Below are 6,032 nucleotides of genomic sequence, written 5' to 3' on the forward strand. Positions count from 1 at the left end.
CTTCCCGTCTCTCTGCATCCCACCTCCCCTGCCCCCGTGGACACCAAAATCAGCCTTGGCCTTGCCTCGGCTTGTAGGTTTCTTACTCAGGAAAGGTCTGAGCTATGGCTGGCAAAACAGATGTTTCTGCCGATGACACTGAATTTCTCTGATTCATGTGGAGTCAGACCTTCTGATTCCTCACGGGTGCAGAAGAAGTGACGAACAGGAAACCCTTGGGATTATGGGCCTTCACCCTTGGGAATGGGAGAGCCCAGAGGAGAGAGAAAATTAACACGTGTGACAAATAAGGGGCAAGGGCAAAGCTGAATGGCTCTATTTAAATTCAACAGCAATTCAAGAGCTTTGGGGGTGGGCCCACTTGAGAGGGGAGGGCCAGGCAGGAGTGGGAATGCCCCCGGCCTGTGCGAGCAGAGAGAACGATCCGTAGAAAAACAGCGTTTGCTTACTTCATTTAGAGGGTTTTCTGATACAGATTGGAGCCACTCAGCATTTACCAGGCACCCACTGCAGGGTACCTGTTGTGGGTCAGGCAGGGGATCTGAGGCTGGTTCAGCAAGACCAGGACCAAACAAGCGAGGACGAAGGATCGCAACAAAGGGACATGTCATCTGAACTTGGGTCCCCCGGTAGCCGCCACTGAGACAAAGACAAGTGGTTTATCTGGTAGGAGGCCAGGAAGTGAAAGCAGCCAGTGAGCAGGTTACCCTGTGGACAATCGAGGCTCAGTCCCACTGGGGACCTCTGAAAGCCGGCACAGGGCAATCACTCCAGAATGTTCCACCACGGGGTGAGGGAGCCGGGGTGTTTATCCACCAGCTCCCAGAAGCCATTGGTTGAGGGCTGCTCCCAGGCAGCATTAATCCCCCGGTACTTCCTGGCTCCTGGGTGGCTAGACACAGGTGCTGGCAGCTGAGAACAGAAATGGTGAGCACCGGCAGCCCACTGGTTAAGACTCTACGCTTCCAAGGCCGGGGGGCGCGGGTTCGATCCCTGGTCGGAAAACTAAGATCCCACATACCTCGGTGCGGCCAAAAAAAAAAAAAGAAAGAAAGTAATGTGAGCACAAGGGGATGGGGGTGAGGCACGCGTAACATCTGCTGCACATGTGGTTGAAACGGGGGCGGGGGGGAGAAGAGGACACGGACTTGTGACCTCAGTAAAGACACCAGGACAGAGATGGGTTCCCGAAATAGTCCTCGAAAGGTCCTCTGGAATCCAGTATGTTGATTGAGGCGGGGTGGGGAAGAGGTCATCATTTCACATAGATGGTGCTACACGAATAATGACAGCCAAGCAAGGGTCCTGTCTGCGGGAGGCTGAGAGGTGCAACCTGGCCGAAGCGCAGTGGCTGGGAAGGTCGGAGGGGGACCTGGGGGACCCCGTGGAGAAGGCAAGGCCTTTGTCCCAGGCGACAGCTTTACTCCTCATTCATAAGCAGTGGGGAGCCACCGAAGGTGCTGGAGCAGGGGTGGCATTGAGCTGTGTTTGGGGAACACTAACCTGGCCAAAAAGCAAGGGAGTAACTCCGAGGTGGGGCGACAAGGGAAAAAGTCCCCAAATGAACCATTTGTCAGCCACAGCGGTGATGATGTTGCCGGGGAGAGAGATGAAGGGGAGCTCTGGCCCCAAAAGAAAGGCCCTGAAAAGAACCGCGTGGGAGTTGCTAAAAGGGGGACCAGCCCCTCAGCTGGCTGGCCCGATTGTTCCTTCTGGCGGAGATGTGGGCCCACTCATTTCTCTCCTATTTTCTTTCCTCCCCAAAACACTTTTGGCCTCTGGTTGGTGAAAGCTTTGCTCCATGAGTTTAAACAGCATCTCACAGCATGGCCGAGCAATAACAAATGGCGCCTGGTGGCTCGCCTGCTGCCGGCTTAAAAAACAATTGATGACTTTTAATCAGCTGAATGAGCATGGGACAAATGACAGCACGGCCTGAATGCGCCCAGACGTCATCGGCTGACATCAGTGGGGAGGAAGGAGGTGTCCTTCTGGCGAGCTCAGGAACAAACAAGAGCAGTTCCTGGCCCGGGGCCTGACTCCACGGGGAGCCCCGCCCATGCCCCAAAGCTGCAGCTTCTTTCACAGCTTTTGGGGAGACCGGGAGAACCAGCTGCAGAAACAGCAAGGGTAAGCCTCTGGGAATTACAGAAACCTGCACATGGTGTCACAAGACCTGATGGGCAAACGGCTGGGACCCCCCCAATTCCTTTGAAACCTGCCCAAGTCAGTTTTCCTCCAGACCTCCGTCTTCCCCTCTGGAAAATGGAGGTGATAAAGGCAAGCCCGCTTCCACTGTCAGGTTGCCCCGCAAGTCGGATGGCTTTGGGAGGGGGCCGGATCTCTAAAGGACTTATTTGGGGGGGGGGTCTGTCTGTGTATTCTGCCTCTCCCACTCCTACCAACACCACCGCCCCCCGCAATGACTCCCCCGACCCATACACCAAACAGTTCTGATAAAGGGGTACAAGGTAGAGCAAATGAACCCGAAATGGCAGGACCGAAAATGAAGGTGACTATCGAGTGTTTACCATGTGCCAGGCCTCGCGCTGAGCGTTTGGAGGCACTATCTCCATTTTGCAGGAAACACTCTAAAGGGTCAAGGCATTTGCCCCTAGTTCCACAACGGCTACTATGTTGTAGTGGCAGGGATCTGGACCCACCCCCAGCTGCTTTCAAACCCTCTTTCCAGATCAAATGGGGGCACAGCGCCCACCTAAGAAAGTAAGAGGCCAGGGGACACGTGGCTCATTGCGGGAACACATAAATTACGTTAAGAAGAGCCCAAAGTCTGACTAGGCAGCTAAAAGTAACGCTTACGGGCTACACCTCGGTCAGAAGCACAGGAATGCAAGACCTTTGGGCCATGAATCCTCGCTGACCACTAGAAATTAGGGATCAAGAACCTGCTTCCCAGGATTATCTTTTTTTCCTTCTGACTGTGTGCACTGCAGACTTTCCTGATACCTTCTGTGCCCACAGCCCCTTCCCAATCTTCCTTACGCCCATCCTAACACTCCCTCCCTCCTCTGACCTTCCCAGGACTTACTGTCCGTCTCTGTCACCAGCCCATCACAGACCCGGTCCCCATGCGCAGGAGGAAATCTGGACTCTCCTGCATTGCCCCAGGTAACGCCTGCTCTCCATGCTCCGTGCCCCTCTGCACACTGTTTCTCTCCCTCAGAAGGACTGTCCATCCCTCCCTCCTCCCCTCCCTCCTTCCCTTCCTCCCTCCCTCCCAGTCTTGTGTCAGGTTGCCTGGGAGATGAGCCCCCAGATGGAGACCAGTATTTGGCAGGTTGGCTGGAGGGTGCTCTCGGGAACAACGCCCGAGAGGGATTGAGGGCCACAGGATGGGGCAGATAAGTTGAACTACCGTGCAGCTGCAACAAAGACGTCAGCCGACCAAGAGTTCTGGAGCTGGGCTGGCCCTTCAGAGGTGTCTCAAATTGAGGCAAGGGGGTGTGCCCTAGTACCCCCCGCCAAGACCAGTCATTGAGTACAAGTTGGCCCCCCCGGGGTAGGGGGGCATTACGTTGGGTACGGCAGCTCAGCACCCCTCAGCTAAGGGCAATTCTAAGTGGACAGCAGTCCCCCACTAACCCCTGAAGGGGGGATCTAGGTGGTATACCACCGCATCGAGTGCCCCATCTGTACAAAGTTCCTGCTCAGCTTTCCATTAACAGCTCCAGCCTGCCCCATCCTTGCCAGACTCCAGCCACCCCCTAGGTGCCTGGGACGCGCCACTATTTCAGTACTGATCCCTGGGCTTCAGAAAAGTCAGACAACTCCTTACTCTCCGTGTCTACACAGTGAGAAGCAGGGATCACCTTTACTTCCCAGGGACCCCCTGAGCCTGGAGCACTGTTCTTGCCACACAGAAGTCTCTCCCTAAGTGCTGAGTGGATGGACATTGCATGGGAGGTACAAGCAGGTCCATGGGAATGTTCCAGCTTCCACGATTTCTACTCTGTCAGTGCCTCAAAGTGTCGACGTGGCTTCTGCCCGTGACAGGCAGGCACAGAGAACGCTTGCTTCCACGGCCAACCTGGCAATCTCTCTTGGGCTCAAGCCAAGAAAGTCCTGTCCTTGTTTCCTTCCCCGTCCAGCATTCTGCTGCAAGTCCATTTCCTAGCTAAGAGGACCAAGTGCACAAGTGCATTTAGAGACCTCCGTGCCAGGGAAAGCCCAGTACCATTGCCAAGCGCGCTACATCGCCGTTCTTCTGAAGGAAATTACTATTGATCCCACAGCTCGCCTCCCCGTGCTGTTTGCCGGGGACAGCCAAGGATTCCCATGCCAGCTGGGCTCCCACACGGCTCCACTGTTCCTGCACCAGATGGCCAGACCAACACCCTCTGGCTGCCACACGCCCCTGGGAGACGGGCCTCTGACGTCTATCCGCCTGGCTTTTTATGTGCGGAGGGCTGCAGGGTCAGAGATTACAGGGCCAACCACATTACAATAAAAATCTCTGCAAAACGAAAAGATGTCCAAATCCCAGTCGCTGTCAACAGAACCAAAGAACCAAGTTTTTCTGTAGCCCTGACTTTCACTGCACATTCAACAGATCCCAGTCAAAGACTTATTCGGCCAGAGGGACGCAGTGGCAAACAAGACAACCCTTACCCTCAGGGAAGTTACAGTCTAGCGGGACACAGGGAGGGTGACTCCATCATTTATTGTTCAAGCCAGGACGCTTTTGAGAACAAAAGGGTGTGCGATTAATAGTGAAACCAAGGTTGTAGGCATAAGGCAAGACTTGTCCCAGGCAAACCAGGACCCTTGGTCACCCCAGATATAGATCCAACGTGTCCAAAGTGGGGGAGTTCAGACAAGGGGGTGTGGTAGTGTTAGGTTGTGCCACAAGGTGGCGCAATTGAAATACTCGTCGCTTTTCTTTGTTTTTGTTTTCTATCTTGATGAAAATTAATTTTTCTTTCCATTGCCACAGAGCAAATAGAAGCCTTCCATGGTGTGCTGGAGCTGGAGAGGACCAGTTTGTGAGAGCTGATCATTAAATTTTCAGGAGTTTTGTAAGCCAATTGTTAAACGCAAGCCCCAATACAAATGAAATTAAAATCACTAAAATTAAATTACAATTAAAGTAATTAAAAACTGAACATCGAATAAACCATATTAAAAAACAACGGTGATAAATACTCAAAACTCACGCCTTCCTGATGACTCTGCTGCCGTTTCTATTATCTGTGTTTCTGAGATTAGCTAATCTGTGCTTCTGTGTGGTGGAAATGCTACTTAATGGTGTGCTATTGTCGCTCCCCAGCTCCACAGTCAGAGCCAGCGCCTGAGTAGCATGAGACTGGCCGGGGTTGGAGTATTTCCATCATGGAAATCAACAGATGCTACAGCTCAGGAAAGGAAGTGGGTGGGGCAGCCAGTCGTTAAGCATTTACCAGCACACTGCTGAAACCAGACTTTAAGCTCATAATTTAGGTGGCCAATTTTCATGTACTTTGGACAGTTTTATCACATTCCCCCAAAAGGACGATGTCCTCCCCCACCTCCAAAAAACAGAGAGTTGGGAGAGAAAGGGCTCATGTTCCTCCCATAACCTCATCTAGACAAGTAGGAGTGGGGACCCTGCACAGATAAGCCAGTTCAGCGCTAAATGTCACAACAGGGGTGAGTCAGGGGGTCCGCAGCCAGGCTCTAGACTGTTACGGAAAGCTTACCCCAAGTAATTGACGCCTAGCATTTGCATATTCAAATTGATCAATAGGGAACTCAAGCTATCTTGTCTGTGATTGGTGAGATGACTTAGAGGCCGCCCACAGCACAGCTCTCGCTGTCCTGAGTCAGGGCCCCAGTGGGGAACGGATGGCGCACTCAACAAGACGCACTCAATAAGACGGTGAATTGGAAAGAGTTTAGCAAAGGGGCTGTTTACAGAGGTGTGGGAAGATTACAGAAACCACAAGGGACGGGGAAGTGCCCTGGGACTAGTCACAGTGAGAAGCTACTACCAGGCCCCGGGCTGAAGAGGCGAGGGCTGAGGGCTGTTAGCCGAA

At 53.1% G+C, this 6,032-nt stretch overlaps 1 long non-coding RNA gene across 1 annotated transcript; it reads left to right on the forward strand.

Annotated features, from left to right (window-relative positions):
• The first annotated feature begins 2,099 nt into the window (after positions 1 to 2,099).
• LOC309839975 lies at positions 2,100 to 5,113 on the forward strand. Its single transcript, XR_014298535.1, has 3 exons — positions 2,100 to 2,130; positions 3,043 to 3,129; positions 4,955 to 5,113. It is a non-coding gene; the product is annotated as an uncharacterized lncRNA (long non-coding RNA).
• The last annotated feature ends 919 nt before the right edge of the window (positions 5,114 to 6,032 follow it).

The sequence above is a fragment of the Grampus griseus genome (genome assembly GCF_964374135.1).
Source record: "Grampus griseus genome assembly, chromosome: X".
NCBI classification, from domain to species: Eukaryota; Metazoa; Chordata; class Mammalia; order Artiodactyla; family Delphinidae; genus Grampus; species Grampus griseus.